A 20177-nucleotide genomic window follows, 5' to 3' on the forward strand; every position below is an offset into this window, starting at 1 on the left:
TGAATGATGTCTCACGGCTTACAATAAGGAATGTGAATGAGATTAGTGGAAGAGTAGCGTCCCTTGATTGGACGTATACCGCTTTGAGCAAGTTTAGTGTATATTTCGTTATTGAAAAGATCAAGTTTTTGTGTATTGAAACAATTGATACAAAAAAAAATACTTTAACTATATTTACTTAAAGGTCTAATCTTTGTTATTTCTTTCTACCATCCATGTGTGACTAACAGTATGTAAGTATCAATCAATTATATTGTTTCATTTATTTTACGCTTAATAACAACGATACTACTATCTCTAGTTACCCCAAAAGTCAATTCTAAATAACAATCGTAATACTGTTGTATGTATTATGCAGATCAAATATTGTGTTTCAATGGAAACAAATATTAACACTTTCTATAATCAATACCAATATCAACACTTTTCCACCATCAAGACCAGCATCAAGACTGTTGGCACTATCAATACCAATATCAACATTGTTAACTTAATCAATACAAATATCAACATTTTTGGCTCAATCAATACCAACATCATCAATATTACAGACCTAACTACCAATATAAATACTGTTGCCATCTTCAATATCTCCATGTTGTCATCAATATCAACACCACTACCGTCATCAATACCAATATCATCCATATTGTCATCAATATCAACACGTTTGCCATCATCATTTCCAATATTGATGTCTGCTACGGGTTGGTTTAGAGGGTGAGAGATAACTGAATTGTCATAAGACAAAAAAAAGCCAAATAAAATATGGCCTATAAAATAAAAGGGAACCTTGGATAGATGTTGCATGGCTTACAGTATCAAAGTTTGTTAAGCAAAGAGTTGAAGATATATATATATATATATATATATATATATATATATATATTATATATATATATATATATATATATATATATATATATATATATATATAGAGAGAGAGAGAGAGAGAGAGAGAGAGAGAGAGAGGCTCAACTTAACCTATTCCACTCCATGGGGTGGTTTTAACCCCAGCCCTATGTTTTTCACCAATAACTTTTTTATTTTTTGATCTAGAAAGTTGAAATTTTATGTAATCGCTAATTGTTATATGATAATTGTGACCACAAAGTATCATTTATATCAGTATAATATATTTTGGGTTATATAGGTATAAAATGTCAGATACCCTATTCATATCCGATGGGGTGTAAAACCACCCCATGACAATAAAGAAAAAAAATGGAACATTCCTATTTGAATCCTATGGGGTGGTTTTACACCCCATCCTATGTATAGAGAAAACATGAGCAACTAAATCAAATACCTATATACTACTTACTACTTAGATGCCTTTCGCGTCTCGACCGAAAGATCAGGTCGCCTTGGCTGTTTCCAGTATTTCCTGTGTGAGGTGTCTCCAATATTGCCGGTCCTCTGCTAGGGTTCTCAGATTTTCAAGGTCCCCTGCCGTTATGAGACTAATGCTTTGTCCAAGTGTTGTGAGGTTTTTGTTTAGGATCACGGGGAGTGTTGTGATCGGTCTTCCTCTGAAAAGGTTCCCGTGTTTTTGGAAGTATCCCGACATGGCTTGGTTTGCTGGTATGTTTTTGTCCCTGCGTAGTATGTGACCGAAAAGTTGCCATCGTTGTTGTAAAATGTCAAGGGAGATTGGTCTTTCTTTTGTGATCTTATAGAGTGATTCATTTGAGATCTTTTTGGGGTATTTGATGTCCAGTACCCTTCTTAGCTGTGTGCGATGGAAGGCATCCAGATGTTCTTCTTCGGATTTTGTCAACGCCCAAGTGCCGCAGTTATACAGAAGTACCGGTTTTACAAGAGCATGGTACAGTTTCAGTTTGGTTTTTCTCTTTATTTTGTCACCTCTAATCCATACATTGGTGAGTTTACTGAGTGCGGCGTTTGATAGCTGTTTTCTTCTTTGTACATCCTCGGTGTCTCCAATTAGTGAGCCGACTTTCTTTGTTCTTTTCCATTCCTCTTTGTTCCTCGATATTGTTGTAAATTCGGTTTTATTGGCATTGACTTGGAGGTTATATTTCATGAGTGTATTTTGTATGATGTCTATATTTGCTGGTGTTGATCCAATAAAATCGACATCATCTGCATAGGCGATTTCTCTAGGGATTGCATTCTCAATATGAGTCGTTGGTTTTATATACCTATATAAACAAGCAATAAACAGACAAGGATTTCATTAACCTATTTTGATAGTATTAATACATGTATATACAAAACACACATGAAATAGAAAAACAATAACACAATAAGTAAAACTGAGACCATAATGAGTTTTATTTTTAAAAACCAAGTGAATTTTATTGAAATTAAATTTTATCTTTGGAACAAGTGAAATATAACACTTTGGCAACTTTTATTTTATTTTAAGTTTTGATATGTATGATATATTACACGCATATCAGTTAATTTTTAAAAAACATGAAACATGAATTAAATTTATTTCTTCTCGTAACCAACTGGAAGAAATGAGTTTCAAAATCAAAATTTAATAGGGTAACAACAAAAATATCAAGTCAAATGTAATAACATAATAATAACTTTAAAAAGGCATTAGAACAGTATTAACGTTCATAACTTTGATAACAAAGCAAACTTACCAGTCAGAAAAGACTTTGAATGACGAGAATAGTGAAGAATGTAACATCGAGCAACATGCCAATCCCCTCCCCTTCTCTTCCTTTGGTCTACCAGGGTCCAGGGTCCAAAATATTTCTTTTTGTCTGTCTATCAGTTTGTCATCCTCTCTCAACTCTCTGCCTCCCATTATCTCTTGTTATCAACAGGACTTGCATACGAGAAGTGAGTGCTCTTTACAAACAAATCTGCCAAATGAACTGCTTGAAGTTCTAAATTTCCGGTCCTTCTTCCTTGGGCTGCCCCAGCATCTCCCCTGCTCTCCTTTTCGCTTGTTTGATGGTGTGCCACTAGCAGTTTGTCTCATTTGTTCAGCATGGTTTGGTCTTGTGATTTTCCATACTTCACAAACATGCTGGATTGAGAGTTCTAACATAATGTTAGGCTTCCTCAGCTTTGCTAATCTGCGAGATAGATGATCCTGCAATCGGCATCTTGCCAAGTCCTCCTGAAACTCTGCCCTTCTCTTTTCCTGTGCGAGAGCGCTTTGTGGAAAAATTTTCCTATAAATTATTTGAGATGAAATTCCTACCGTGTCCAACAGGTTGTAAAAAATCACCATTGGCCACCTTCGGCACTTTCTTTTGGTTGTCAGACTGTGACACATCTGGTCAAACGTATCAACTCCACCTTTGGTTTGATTATAGTACTTCACCATTTCAGGTTTTCTTTTGGGCCCGTCATCAACATCCTGAGAATTGTGCATTGAACTCAAAACAATTACATTTTTCTTGTGGTTTGATTTATGGCTGACTAAAGACAATTCAAAAGTGAAAGCAAAGCTTGATTCTGATTTTTTCAAATCCTTGCCATATTTAAATTTCGAACTGTCCCAACTCCTGTCAATCCTTGCTTTCTGAGCCATAACAAAAGCTCTTTGTCCGTGAAAAAATTATCAAAAGTAATCTTTCTACCACTTTTGCAATATGGCATAGCTAATTCCTTGACAGTTTCTCTTCCTAAATCTGTCCTCCTTTCTCCATATTTTCCAAGATAGGGAATTGCTTTCAGTGGATAAGCAGTCTTAGAATCACATATCCAGAATATTTTCAATCCATACTTATCCGGTTTGCTTGGTAAATATTGAAGAAACTTGACTCTCCCCCTCCATGGGATTAATTGCTCATCCACTGTAAGGTTCATGTCTGGAGTATATATCTTAGAAAGTTGATTGTTGATGGTATCAAAAAGGTCCCTGATTGGCGCAAAAACATCCCTGGCCCTTCTGTCTGTTCTTGTAGTCCTGTCGTCAAACCTTAGAGCATTTGTTAGGTTCAGAAAACGCTTCATTGTCATTGTTGCTCTGGCCACAGGGTCTGCTGCAATGCCGCTCCATATTCTGTAAGCTTGGTGCATTTGAATGACTTGAATATGGTACATTGGGATCATCAATGAGGGAAGATTCATAATTGAAATCAGCAAGGTCTTCACGGCACACATCTGTAGAGAATGATGGAAATAAATGGAACATATGATACAGCAAAATGAAAGAACAGGGTGGTCTGTTTGCATACTTACTATACATGAATTTCTCAATATATATTAGAATTGGATTTACCGACTACATGTTCGTTGATTAAAATACATCTTTCCGGAAGTGAATCCAGAGTAGACCCTATACTATAAGTGCTTTACGTGACCCTATATGCTCAAAATTGTACAGTAGATAAGCTTCTCAAACCAAAGACAAACACACAGTTATTGTATCAGCTCTTTTATCAGCTCCCTGCCAGACGTGGCATATTATAGGAAAAGTGATACGGCTGGCTGGCCTGGTGTCTGTCAACACTTACTGGCTAAGATTTGTGCTACACTGCATGTCTTAGTCTGATTCGCACAAATAATTGTCAAAGCAGTGCAGTATCTTTATGTGACCTATAGTAGTTGAAAGAGAGGTTAACCCTAACAAAACAAAAAACCAAGAATAGATTCAGAAGGGACTTACCTGATGTAGAGTTGAAACTTCTTTCTAAGAGTGACGGATCTGAAAGATGAACTGACTGGAGATCAATAAAGTCTGAACTGTTTTCATCAGTTGTTGAGGGCCCTTGAAATGCTTGAAAAACATTCCTATTTGCATCCGCCGCCATTTTCACTTCGTTTTGATTTTATTGTAATGAATGAATCAAATTCATATTCAAAACAAAATAGAACAACCTTAGGAACAGGGAGATAGGAGCATCTGCTCTGTGTTGTAATTATTGTAAAAGGAACATGTGACAAACAAGAAGGGGAAGGAATGAAAAAGTTGGATCAGAGTCAGAGTCATGGTGTGGAAAATGTAAAAAATAAAAATAGAACAAGCTGTGAAACAAAACTCTATTTTATTATCTCTATTCTTTGCACTAATTATGGTAAAAACTGGCGGAATGAATAATAATAATAATAATAATAATAATAATAATAATAATAATAATAATAATAATAATAATAATAATAATAATAATAATAATAATAATAATAATAATAATAATAATAATAATAATAACAATAACAATAACAATAACAATAATAATAATAATAATAATAATAATAATAATAATAATAATAATAATAATAATAATAACAATAATAATAATAATAATAAAAGCAATAATAATAATAGTTCTTTTCATATTTTCCTATATTAACTTAGGGGTGCAAAACCACCCCATTGGATAAGAATAGGATAAAAAGCTTTTTTCTTACCATTTGACTAGGGGTGTAAAAAAAACCACCCCAATGGAAAAGAATAGGGTAACTCACATTTTTTTTATCATTGGAATAGGGGTGTAAATCCACCCCATGGGGTATGAATAGGACTATGAAAATTGGGAGTGGAATAGGGTTAAGTGGACAAACCTAAGGAATTTAGGGAAAGATGGGATGAACATGTAATTGAATTGAATAGAATGTGAATTACAAAGGTTTTATAACTATTAAACGTAAAAATCATATGGTTTGTGCGTCTATATTGCCTTGTGATATGCCACTGTCTTTCGGATCGGACGGTCCTGGGAACGACCCTCGATCAGCACAGAGTTAAGTCTTTGAGAAATAAACTTTACTCACAATCTCTCATCGAACTCAGGTTTAAAATGAGTAATTGGCCGTTAAAAGATTTGTCTATGTCTGAAAAATATAATATCCCCCAACTGGCGTCATGTCTCGTCCTAACTGGGGAAACCTTGTATACCGCTTTGAGCAAGTTTAGTGTATATCTCGTTATTGAAAAGATCAAGTTTTTGTGTATTGAAACAATTGATACAAAGAAATACTTTAACTATATTTACTTAAAGGTCTAATCTTTGTTATTTCTTTTTACCATCCATGTGTGACTAACAGCAAGTAAGTATTAATCAATTATATTGTTTTATTTGTTTTACGATTAATAACAACGATACTACTATCTCTAGTTACCCCAAAAGTCAATTCTAAATAACAATCGTAATACTGATGTATGTATTATGTAGATCAAATATTCTGTTTCAATCGAAACAATTATTAACACTTTCTATAATCAATACCAATATCAACACTTTTCCACCACAAGACCAGCATCAAGACTGTTGGCACTATCAATATCAATATCAACATTGTTAACTTCATCAATACAAATATCAACACTTTTGCCTCCATCAATTCCAACATCATCAATATTACAGACATAACTACCAATATAAATACTGTTGCCATCTTTAATATCAATATATTCCATATTGTCATCAATATCAACACTACTACCGTCATCAATACCAATATCATCCATATTGTCATTAATATCAACACGTTTGCCATCATCATTTCCAATATTGTTGTCCGCTACGGATTGGTTTAGAGGGTGAGAGATAACTGAATTGTCATAAGACTAAAAAAGCCAAATAAAATATGGCCTATAAAATAAAAAGGAACCTTGGATAGATGTTGCATGGCTTACAGTATCAAAATTTGGTAAGCAAAGAGTTAAAGATATATATATATATATATATATATATATATATATATATATATATATATATATTATATATATATATATATATATATATATATATATATATATATATATATATATATATATATATATATATATATATATATATATATATATATATATAGAGAGAGAGAGAGAGAAAGAGAGAGAGAGAGGCTCAACTTTCGTAAGTGGACAAACCTAAGGAATTTAGGGGAAGATGGGATGAACATGTTAATTGAATTGAATAGAATGTGAATTACAAAGGTTTTATAACTATTAAACGTAAAAATCATATGGTTTGTGCGTCTATATTGCCTTGCGATATGCCACTGTCTTTCGGATCGGACGGTCCTGGGAACGACCCTCGATCAGCACAGAGTTAAGTCTTTGGGAAATAAACTTTACTCACAATCTCTCATCGAACTCAGGTTTAAAATGAGTAATTGGCCGTTAAAAGATTTGTCTATGTCTGAAAAATATAATATCCCCCAACTGGCGTCATGTCTTGTCCTACGTGTTCGCTTAACCTTATAACTGGGGTAACCTTGTATACCGCTTTGAGCAAGTTTAGTGTATATTTCGTTATTGAAAAGATCAAGTTTTTGTGTATTGAAACAATTGATACGAAAAAAAAATACTTTAACTATATTTACTTAAAGGTCTAATCTTTGTTATTTCTTTTTACCATCCATGTGTGACTAACAGCGTGTAAGTATTAATCAATTTTATTGTTTCATTTATTTTACGCTTAATAACAACGATAGTACTATCTCTAGTTACTCCAAAAGTCAATTCTAAATAACAATCATAATACTGTTTTTTGTATTATGTAGATCAAATATTGTGTTTCAATGGAAACAATTATTAACACTTTCTATAATCAATACCAATATCAACACTTTTCCACCATCAAGACCAGCATCAAGACTGTTGGCACTATCAATACCAATATCAACATTGTTAACTTCGTCAATACAAATATCAACACTTTTGCCTCTATCAATACCAACATCATCAATATTACAGACATAACTACCAATATAAATACTGTTGCCATCTTTAATATCAATAACATCCATGTTGTCATCACTATCAACACTACCACCGTCATCAATACCAATATCATCCATATTGTCATCAATATCAACACGTTTGCCATCATCATTTCCAGTATTGATGTCCGCTACGGGTTGGTTTAGAGGGTGAGAGATAACTGAATTGTCATAAGACAAAAAAAGCCAAATAAAATATGGCCTATAAAATAAAAAGGAACCTTGGATCGATGGTGCATGGCTTACAGTATCAAAATTTGTTAAGCAAAGAGTTAAAGATATATATAAATATTAAATATATATATATATATATATATATATATATATATATATATATATATATATATATATATATATATATATATATAGAGAGAGAGAGAGAGAGAGAGAGAGAGAGTGAGAGAGAGAGAGAGAAAGAGAGAGAGAGAGAGGCCCAACTTTCGTGAGTGGACAAACCTAAGGAATTTAGGGGAAGAAGGGATGAACATGTTAATTGAATTGAATAGAATGTGAATTACAAAGGTTTTATAACTATTAAACGTAAAAATCATATGGTTTGTGCTTCTTTATTGCCTTGTGATATGCCACTGTCTTTCGGATCGGACGATCCTGGAAACGACCCTCGGTCAGCAGAGAGTTAAGTCTTTGGGAAAGAAACTTTACTCACAGTCTCTCATCGAACTCGGGTTTAAAAAGAGTAATTGGCCGTTAAAAGATTTGTCTATGTCTGAAAAATATGATATCCCCCAACTGGCGTCATGTCTTGTCCTACGTGTTCGCTTAACCTTATAACTGGGGAAACCTTGTATACCACTTTGAGCACGTTAGGGTATATTTGGTTAGTGAAAAGATCAAGATTTTGTGTTTTGAAACAATTGATACAGATTTTTTTTTTAATATTTAGTTAAAGGTCTAATCTTTGTAATTTCTTTCTACCATCCATATGTGACTAACAGAATCAATCAATTATATTGTTTCTTTTCTTTATACGCTTAATAACAACGATACTACTATCTCTAGTTACCCTAAAAGTCGTTTAGTGTATATTTCGTAATTGAAAAGATCAAGTTTTTGTGTTTTGAAAATTGATACAAAAAATATACTTTAACTATATTTACTTAAAGGTCTAATCTTTGTTATTTATTTCTCCCATCTATGTGTGACTAACAGAAAGTAAGTATCAATCAATTATATTCTTTCATTTATTTTACGCTTAATAACAACGATACTACTATCTCTAGTTACCCCAAAAGTCAATTCTCATTACCATACTGTTGTATGTATTATGCACATCAAATATTTTGTTTCCATCCAAACCAATATTAACACTTTCCATAATCAATACCAATATCAACACTTTTCCACTATCAAGACCAGGACCAAGACTGTTGGCACTATCAATACCAATATCATCGTTGTTGCCTTCATCAATACAAATATCAACACTTTTTCCTCCACCAATACTAACATCATCAATATTACAGTCATCAATACCAATATAAAAATAGCGTTGCCATCTTTCATATCTTCACTGTCGTCATCAATATCAACACTGTTACCCTCATAAATACCAATATCACCCGTGTTGTTATCCATATCAACACGTTTGCCATCATCATTACCAATATTGTTATCCTTTATCAGTTGGTTTAGAGGGTGAGGGATAACTAAATTGTCAGAAAATAAAAAAGACAAATAAAATAGGGTCTCTAAAATAAAAAGGAACCTTCGATGGATGTCGCATGGCTCACAATATCAAAATTTGTAAAGCAAAGAGATAAAGAGATAGCTTGATAAAGAGAGAGAGAGAGAGAGAGAGAGAGAGAGAGATCGGATCGGACGGTCATGGGATCGACCCTCGATCAGCACAGAGTTGAGTCTTTGGGAAAGAATCTTTACTCACATGCTCTCATCCAACTCAGGTTTAAAATGAGTATTTGGCCGCTAAAGATTTGTCTATGTCTGAAAAATATAATATCCCCAACTGGCGTCATGTCTCGTCCTACGTGTTCGCTTAACCTTATAACTGGGAAACCTTGTATACCGCTTTGAGCAAGTTTAGTGTATATTTCGTTATTGAAAAGATCAAGTTTTTGTGTTTTGAAACAATTGATACAAAAAATATACTTTAACTATATTTACTTAAAGGTCTAATCTTTGTTATTTCTTTCTCCCATCCACGTGTGACTAACAGGATGTAAGTATCAATCAATTATATTCTTTCATTTATTTTACGCTTAATAACAACGATACTACTATCTCTAGTTACCCCAAAAGTCAATTCTCATTACCAATCGTAATACTGTTGTATGTATTATGTACATCAAATATTTTGTTTCCATCCAAACCAATATTAACACTTTCCATAATCAATACCAATATCAACACTTTTCTACTATCAAGACCAGGACCAAGACTGTTGGCACTATCAATATCAATATCATCATTGTTGCCTTCATCAATACAAATATCAACACTTTTTCCTCCACCAATACTAACATCATCAATATTACAGTCATCAATTCCATTATAAAAATAGTGTTGCCATCTTTCATACCAATATCTTCACTGTCGTCATCAATATCAACACTGTTACCCTCATAAATACCAATATCACCCCTGTTGTCATCCATATTAACACGTTTGCCATCATCATTACCAATAATGTTATCCTTTATCGGTTGGTTTAGAGGGTGAGAGATAACTAAATTGTCAGAAAACAAAAAAGACAAATAAAATAGGGTCTCTAAAATAAAAAGGAACCTTCGACGGATGTCGCATGGCTCACAATATCAAAATTTGTAAAGCAAAGAGATAAAGAGATAGATTGATAAAGAGAGAGAGAGAGAGAGAGAGTGATCGGATCGGACGGTCATGGGATCGACCCTCTATCAGCACAGAGTTGAGTCTTTGGGAAAGAATCTTTACTCACATGCTCTCATCCAACTCAGGTTTAAAATGAGTATTTGGCCGCTAAAGATTTGTCTATGTCTGAAAAATATAATATCCCCCAACTGGCGTCATGTCTTGTCCTACGTGTTCGCTTAACCTTATAACTGGGGTAACCTTGTATACCGCTTTGAGCAAGTTTAGTGTATATTTCGTTATTGAAAAGATCAAGTTTTTGTGTATTGAAACAATTGATACGAAAAAAATACTTTAACTATATTTACTTAAAGGTCTAATCTTTGTTATTTCTTTTTACCATCCATGTGTGACTAACAGCGTGTAAGTATTAATCAATTTTATTGTTTCATTTATTTTACGCTTAATAACAACGATACTACTATCTCTAGTTACCCCAAAAGTCAATTCTAAATAACAATCGTAATACTGTTGTATGTATTATGTAGATCAAATATTGTGTTTCAATGGAAACAATTATTAACACTTTCTATAATCAATACCAATATCAACACTTTTCCACCATCAAGACCAGCATCAAGACTGTTGGCACTATCAATACCAATATCAACATTGTTAACTTCATCAATACAAATATCAACACTTTTGCCTCCATCAATACCAACATCATCAATATTACAGACATAACTACCAATATAAATACTGTTGCCATCTTCAATATCTCCCATGTTGTCATCAATATCAACACCACTACCGTCATCAATACCAATATCATCCATATTGTCATCAATATCAACACGTTTACCATCATCATTTCCAGTATTGATGTCCGCTACGGGTTGGTTTAGAGGGTGAGAGATAACTGAATTGTCATAAGACAAAAAAAGCCAAATAAAATATGGCCTATAAAATAAAAAGGAACCTTGGATAGATGTTGCATGGCTTACAGTATCAAAATTTGTTAAGCAAAGAGTTAAAGATATATATAAATATTAAATATATATATATATATATATATATATATATATATATATATATATATATATATAGAGAGAGAGAGAGAGAGAGAGAGAGAGAGAGAGAGAGAGAGAGAGAAAGAGAGAGAGAGGCTCAACTTTCGTAAGTGGACAAACCTAAGGAATTTAGGGGAAGATGGGATGAATATGTTAATTGAATTGAATAGAATGTGAATTACAAAGGTTTTATAACTATTAAACGTAAAAATCATATGGTTTGTGCGTCTATATTGCCTTGTGATATGCCACTGTCTTTCGGATCGGACGGTCCTGGGAATGACCCTCGATCGAGTTAAGTCTTTGGGAAAGAAACTTTACTCACAATCTCTCATCGAACTCAGGCCGTTAAAAGATTTGTCTATGTCTGAAAAATATGATATCCCCCAACTGGCGTCATATCTTGTCCTACGTGTTCGCTTAACCTTATAACTGGGGAAACCTTGTATACCGCTTTGAGCACGTTAGGATATATTTCGTTATTGAAAAGATCAAGATTTTGTGTTTTGGAACAATTGATACAAAATTTATTTTTTAAATATTTACTTCAAGGTCTAATCTTTGTTATTTCTTTCTACCATCCATGTGTGACTAACAGCCTGTAAGTATTAATCAATTATATTGTTTCATTTCTTTTACGCTTAAAACAACGATACTACTATCTCTAGTTACCCCAAAAGTCGTTTAGTGTATATTTCGTAATTGAAAAGATCAAGTTTTTGTGTATTGAAACAATTGATATAAAAAAATATGCTTTAACTATATTTACTTAAAGGTCTAATCTTTGTTATTTCTTTCTCCCATCCATGTGTGACTAACAGGGTGTAAGTATTAATCAATTATATTGTTTCATTTATTTTACGCTTAATAACAACGATACCACTATCTATACATTCCCCAATAGTCAATTCTCACTACCAATCCCAATACTGTTGTATGTATTATGTAGATCAAATATTTTGTTTCAATCGAAACCATTAACATTTTCCATAATCAAAACCAATATCAAAACCTTTTCCACTATCAAGAGCAGCATCAAGACTTGGCACTATCAATACCAATATCAACATTGTTAACTTCATCAATACAAATATCAACACTTTTGCCTCCATCAATTCCAACATCATCAATATTATAGACATAACTACCAATATAAATACTGTTGCCATCTTTAATATCAATATCTTCCATATTGTCATCAATATCAACACTACTACCGTCATCAATACCAATATCATCCATATTGTCATCAATATCAACACTTTTGCCATCATTTCCAATATTGTTTTCCTCTACGGGTTGGTTTAGAGGGTGAGAGATAACTGAATTGTCATAAGACTAAAAAAGCCAAATAAAATATGGCCTATAAAATAAAAAGGAACCTTGGATAGATGTTGCATGGCTTACAGTATCAAAATTTGTTAAGCAAAGAGTTATATATATATATATATATATATATATATATATATATATATATATAGAGAGAGAGAGAGAGAGAGAGAGAGAGAGAGAGAGAGAGAGAGAGAGAGAGAGAGAGAGAGAGAGAGAGGGTCTCAACTTTCGTAAGTGGACAAACCTAAGGAATTTAGGGGAGGATGGGATGAACATGTTAAATGTCTAATCTTTTCTTGTTTCTTTCTCCTATCTATGTGTGACTAACAGTGGATAAGTATCAAGCTTTTATAGCGTTTCATTTACTTTACGCTCTTGGTTGAGCGGGTGAGAGATAACTGAATTGACAATGGCTTTTGATCGGACGGTCCTGGGAACGACCCTCGATCAGCACAGAGTTAAGTCTTTGGGAAAGAAACTTTACTCACAATCTCTCATCGAACTCAGGTTTACAATGAGTAATTGGCCGTTAAAAGATTTGTCTATGTCTGAAAAATATAATATCCCCCAACTGGCGTCATGTCTCGTCCTACGTGTTCGCTTAACCTTATAACTGGGGAAACCTTGTATACCGCTTTGAGCAAGTTTAGTGTATATTTCATAATTGAAAAGATCAAGTTTTTGTGTATTGAAACAATTGATATGAAAAAAAAATACTTTAACTATATTTACTTAAAGGTCTAATCTTTGTTATTTCTTTCTCCCATCCATGTGTGACTAACAGTATGTAAGTATCAATCAATTATATTGTTTCATTTACTTTACGCCTAATAACAACGATACTACTATCTATAGTTACCCCAAAAGTCAATTCTCAATACCAATCCCAATACTGTTGTATGTATTATGTAGATCAAATATTTTGTTTCAATCAAAACCATTTTTAACACTTTCCATAATCAAAACCAATATCAACACCTTTTCCACTATCAAGAGCAGCATCAAGACTTGGCACTATCAATACCAATATCAACATTGTTAACTTCATCAATACAAATATCAACACTTTTGCCTCCATCAATACCAACATAATCAATATTACAGACATGTAAATTCTGTTGCCATCTTTAATACCAATATCTTCCCTGTTGTCATCAATATCAACACGCTTACCGTCATCAATACCAATATCATACCTGTTATCATTAATATCAACACGTTTCCCTTTATCATTACCAATATTGTTATCCGTTACGTGTTGGTTTAGAGGGGAGAGATAACTATATATATATATATATATATATATATATATATATATATATATATATATATATATATATATATATATATATATATATATATATATATATATATATATATTTATATATAATATATATATATATATATATATATATATATATATATATATATATATATATATATATATATATATATATATATATATATATATATATATATATATATATATATATATATATATATATATATATATATATATATATATATATAATATATATATATATATATATATTATATATATATATATCATCATCATCATCATTGCCTTTTTCACCCTGGGTCAGGTATAGGCCACAGACAAACAGTTTCCATCCTTCTCTATCCTGAGCCAACTTTTTTATCTCATTCCAGGTCTTACCACTTCTCTGTATATCAGCTTCTTTAATTCTTCTCCATGTTCCTCGTGGCCTTCCCCTTGATCTTCTGCCCTGAGGGTGCCAGTCCAATACTTTCTTTGTTATAGTGTGTCCAATCCATCTCCATCGTCTTCTTCCTATATCCTCTCCCACTGGTTTCTGTTGTGTTCTTTTCCATACTTCTTCATTTTTTATTCTATCCATCCATTATATTCTGAGTAGCTTACGCATGCACCTGTTTACGAAAATCTGTACCCTCCTTATACATGCCTGTGATGCGTTCCAAGTTTCACATCCATACAGTAGGACAGACTTCACGTTTGAGTTGAAAAGTCTTAGCTTTAGTTGAAGGGAGATATCTTTAGTTCTCCAAACTCTGTTCAAAGATGTGAATGCAGCCTGTGCCTTTCCTATTCGTGCTTTCACCTCTGCTTCCGTGCCTCCATCCTTGTCAATTATACTTCCGAGATAGCAGAAAGTGTCTATATCTTCGAGTTCCTGATCTTTAACTTTGATCTGCTCCCTTTGACGCGTACCTATCCTCAAGACCTTTGACTTTGCAGGGTGAATTCTTAGACCAATTGATTCCGACAGGCTATTTATAATTGTGGTTTTTGCTTGCATTTGGTCCTGGGTGTGGGACAAAAGAGCCAGATCATCTGCAAAATCCAGATCATCCAACTGTGTCCAGGGGGTCCACTGTATCCCATTTCTTCTCCCTTTGGAGGTTTCCTTCATTAGCCAATCAATGGCAAGGATGAACAGGAATGGAGAGAGCAAGCATCCCTGCTTGACACCAGTCTTAATTTCAAAGCTGTCAGTAAGCTGATCTTCATGTACAACCCTGCAACTTGATCCTTCATACATTTCCTTAATGAGGTTTACTATCTTTTCAGGGAGTCCACAATGTGCCAGAATTTTCCACAATGTTGCTCTGTCAATACTGTCGAAAGCCTTCTCGTAATCCAGAAAGTTGACAATAAGAGGAGAGTTCCATTCTATAGACTGTTCCACTATGACTCGCAGAGAGGCAATCTGGTCGGTGGTTGAACGGTTTTTTCGAAAACCTGCCTGTTCGTCCCGCAGTTTAGCATCTGTTGCATTCTTAATTCTCTCTAAAATAATACGGTTGAAAACCTTTCCTGGGATAGAAAGAAGAGTGATGCCTCGATAATTATTACAATTACTGAGGTCCCCTTTCTTTGGAAGCTTGATAAGATGTCCTTCCTTCCAATCCTTTGGGAATATCCCGTCATTCCAGATTCTCTCAAATAGTGGGTGCAGGGCCTCAGCATTTCTTTCCGCATCAACTTTTAGAGCCTCCGGTGGAATCTGGTCTGGTCCAGCAGCTTTCCCCTTTTCATCTTGTTAATGGCACCCACAATCTCTGCTATCGATGGTGGATCACAGCTAATTGGTAGCTCATTCCTTGCAGGCAAAATTTCTGGCTGGTTGTCTGGTGGTGGTCTGTTCAGAAGGCAGTTGAAATGTTCCCTCCATCGTTCAGATTGAGCCTCTTTTCCAAAAATAGTTTTCCCATCTTTGTCTTTGACTGGTACCTCTGGTTTCCCATATTTTCCAGCAAGTGTCTTGCTAGTTTGATAAAGGATCCTCATGTGTCCTCCAGTCGCTGCTGCTTCTGCTTTCTCTGCAAGTCTGTTCATGAATGCTTCCTTGTCTTTCTTCACAGATCTTTTGACTTCCTTAGCTATGGCTCGATACTGCTCTTGTGCATCCAGTCTTGAAGCCCTTGTTCGGCTTGCATTCACTTGTTCCTTCCTTGTTCTCCTCTTTTCAATAAGGTCCAAGGTGGTTGGACTTATCCATTCTTTATGTTCCGATTTCTTTACCCCCAATACCTCGTGGCAAGTTGTTATGTAGACTTCCTTGATCTTTGCCCAATGTGACTCTACATCTATGTCCTCCTCGAGCTCAGTAAGAGGTTGGAATCTATTACTCAATTGTAGTTTGAATTCATCATTCTTTTCCCCATCAAGTGCATTCACCTCGGAATTTTTTTCTTGTATGTGATCTGGCCCCGTGTTTTCTGAGTCGGAGCTTAAGCTTTGCCAATAGCAGGTGGTGGTCTGATCCAACATCTGCCCCTCTCCGTACTGTCACATCTTCCAATGAACGTCTGAATCTACGAGAGATACAAAAATGATCAATCTGATTCTCTGTCATACCATCTGGTGAGACCCAAGTTGCTTTGTGGATCCTCTTATGGGGGAACACTGATCCTCCAATCACCAAACTGTTGAATGCACAGAAATTTGCAAATCTCTCACCATCATTCATTTCTCCATGCCATGACGTCCCATGATACCTTCATAGCCTACGTTATCCTGTCCCACTTTTGCATTAGCATCTCCCATCAATATGTTGATGTCTTTCCTTGGCAACTTGTCAATGACTTGTTGTAGCAGACCATAAAATCTATCTTTGTCCTCATCTGTTGCATCATTTGTTGGGGCATAGATCTGTACAATGTTCATGCTGATCTTCTTACTCCGTGTTGTAAAGGACGCCATGATGATCCTTTCTCCGCAGTGTTCCCATCCTCTCAGTGACTTCTGGGCAAACTTGCTTAGAATTATTCCTACTCCCTGTGTATGAATCCCGTCCCCTCTCCCTGAATATAAAATCTTCTCCCCAGACTTGAGGTGTTTCTGTCCGGATTGTATCCAGTGGGTTTCGCTTACTCCAAGTATATGCAGCCTGTATCTTCTCATCTCAGTCACAACTTGAGAGCTTTTTCCTGCTTCATACATGGTGCGAACGTTCCACGACGCAATTCGAAGCTGCTTGTTTAGCGAAGACGTCATCGGGTCAGCAGAGTCCTTTCGGCTTTGTCTGTTGTCCTTCATAAATTCTGATATTCCAGAAACTCTTCGGTCGCCCAAGCTAAAAAAAGGATTTGGTTTGTCTGTCTGTGTTTCTGTAACGGTTAGAGTTTAACGGAAAGGGGTGTTAACTCTTTGCCAACCCCCAACCTGGAGGACCAGGTGACTCAAAGATGGAGGAATCACACACCATTAGTCGCCTTTTACGACACGCTGGCTTGGCGTTGGGCTATTCTTGACCCTCTCAGTTGAGGGACCCCGGACACCACACGGGGTATATATATATAATATATATATATATATATATATATATATAGAGAGAGAGAGAGAGAGAGAGAGAGAGAGAGAGAGCTTAACCTTATAACTGGAGAAACCTTGTATACCGCTTTGAGCAAGTTTAGTGTATATTTCATAATTGAAAAGATCAAGTTTTTGTGTATTGAAACAATTGATATGAAAAAAAAATACTTTAACTATATTTACTTAAAGGTCTAATCTTTGTTATTTCTTTCTCCCATCCATGTGTGACTAACAGATTGTAAGTATCAATCAATTATATTGTTTCATTTACTTTACGCCTAATAACAACGATACTACTATCTATAGTTACCCCAAAAGTCAATTCTCAATACCAATCCCAATACTGTTGTATGTATTATGTAGATCAAATATTTTGTTTCAATCAAAACCATTTTTAACACTTTCCATAATCAAAACCAATATCAACACCTTTTCCACTATCAAGAGCAGCATCAAGACTTGGCACTATCAATACCAATATCAACATTGTTAACTTCATCAATACAAATATCAACACTTTTGCCTCCATCAATACCAACATAATCAATATTACAGACATGTAAATTCTGTTGCCATCTTTAATACCAATATCTTCCCTGTTGTCATCAATATCAACACGCTTATCGTCATCAATACCAATATCATACCTGTTATCATTAATATCAACACGTTTCCCTTTATCATTACCAATATTGTTATCCGTTACGTGTTGGTTTAGAGGGGAGAGATAACTATATATATATATATATATATATATATATATATATATATATATATATATATATATATATATATATATATATATATATATATAATATATATATATATATATATATATATATATATATATATATATATATATATATCATCATCATTGCCTTTTTCACCCTGGGTCAGGGTATAGGCCACAGACAAACAGTTTCCATCCTTCTCTATCCTGAGCCAACTTTTTTATCTCATTCCAGGTCTTACCACTTCTCTGTATATCAGCTTCTTTAATTCTTCTCCATGTTCCTCGTGGCCTTCCCCTTGATCTTCTGCCCTGAGGGTTCCAGTCCAATACTTTCTTTGTTATAGTTGAGTCATTCTTTCTAAGCGTGTGTCCAATCCATCTGCATCTAAGATGTCCTTCCTTCCAATCCTTTGGGAATATCCCGTCATTCCAGATTCTCTCAAATAGTGGGTGCAGGGCCTCAGCATTTCTTTCCGCATCAACTTTTAGAGCCTCCGGTGGAATCTGGTCTGGTCCAGCAGCTTTCCCCCTTTTCATCTTGTTAATGGCACCCACAATCTCTGCTATCGATGGTGGATCACAGCTAATTGGTAGCTCATTCCTTGCAGGCAAAATTTCTGGCTGGTTGTCTGGTGGTGGTCTGTTCAGAAGGCAGTTGAAATGTTCCCTCCATCGTTCAGATTGAGCCTCTTTTCCAAAAATAGTTTTCCCATCTTTGTCTTTGACTGGTACCTCTGGTTTCCCATATTTTCCAGCAAGTGTCTTGGTAGTTTGATAAAGGATCCTCATGTGTCCTCCAGTCGCTGCTGCTTCTGCTTTCTCTGCAAGTCTGTTCATGAATGCTTCCTTGTCTTTACCCCGTGTGGTCTCCGGGGTCCCTCAACTGAGTGGGAAAAGAATTGAGCCACCGTAAGCTCATGCGTGTCGTAGAATGCGACTAAAAGAGCCATTCTGGTTTGGTGGTAACCAACGAAAAACCACACGACTGGTGAGAGAAAAATGGAGAGACACAGTGGCTCCACAGACCCCCCACACCCAGCCCTTTTTATGAGAATGGCTTCATTCACCCATTTTGCTATTTTTCTTGTCCTGGCAATCATCCCCAAACTTTTTCTCCCCCCAAATCCCAAGAACGTAGTATATAAAAGATGTTTTGAGGAATGACGGTTTCAGTTTAAAGAGAGCAAGGGAAGGCGATGGCATAGCACAAATCCCACCCCCTTTTACCATATTTGAGCTATGATTTCCATTCCATACCCCATTTCCCCAATGATTCCAAATTTCCCTTCCTTATCAAAATTGAGTTGCCAGGACAGAGAGAGAGAAAGAACGGAGGAAAACAAGCCTTCTTAACTGTCTTCTATCCCCCAGTATCTCTATACCCTGTACCGTTGAAATAGGTTCAACGAGGAGATATTCCTTTCCAAATCCTGCACAGCAGGCACCTTTCTGCTGAGGGTGCGCAGTTCCGAGAGGACCCCGATAAGGAGGAGCTATTGATCCTGGAGGCTGAGGGGGGTTCACCTTGCGAGGTGTTTCTACCCCAACACTCCTCTTTGGTATGACGCTTCTCTAAAGACGGGTGGGTAGCCTACCTTGTAGATGGCCCGAGCTACCCAACGCAGAGATGCCAAATCTATTTTTTGGCACTCCCCTCCATTTAGGCAAAGAGATTGGAAGGACTAGATTTAAAACCATATCTAGTTCCTGTCCCCCATGAAATTTCTTTTTAATCATGGTTTGTCATCTCTGA

General features: G+C 35.1%; 1 protein-coding gene across 13 annotated transcripts in view; it reads left to right on the plus strand.

Moving 5' to 3' along the window:
* The window catches only part of LOC144962345 (uncharacterized), an 89030-nt gene that overhangs the window by 45226 nt on the left and 23627 nt on the right, over positions 1-20177 (plus strand). The window lies entirely within an intron of this gene.

The sequence above is a fragment of the Berghia stephanieae genome, unplaced genomic scaffold (genome assembly GCF_034508935.2).
Source record: "Berghia stephanieae isolate SIO BIC M18660-M18661 unplaced genomic scaffold, UCSD_Bste_1.3 scaffold9, whole genome shotgun sequence".
NCBI lineage: Eukaryota > Metazoa > Mollusca > Gastropoda > Nudibranchia > Aeolidiidae > Berghia > Berghia stephanieae.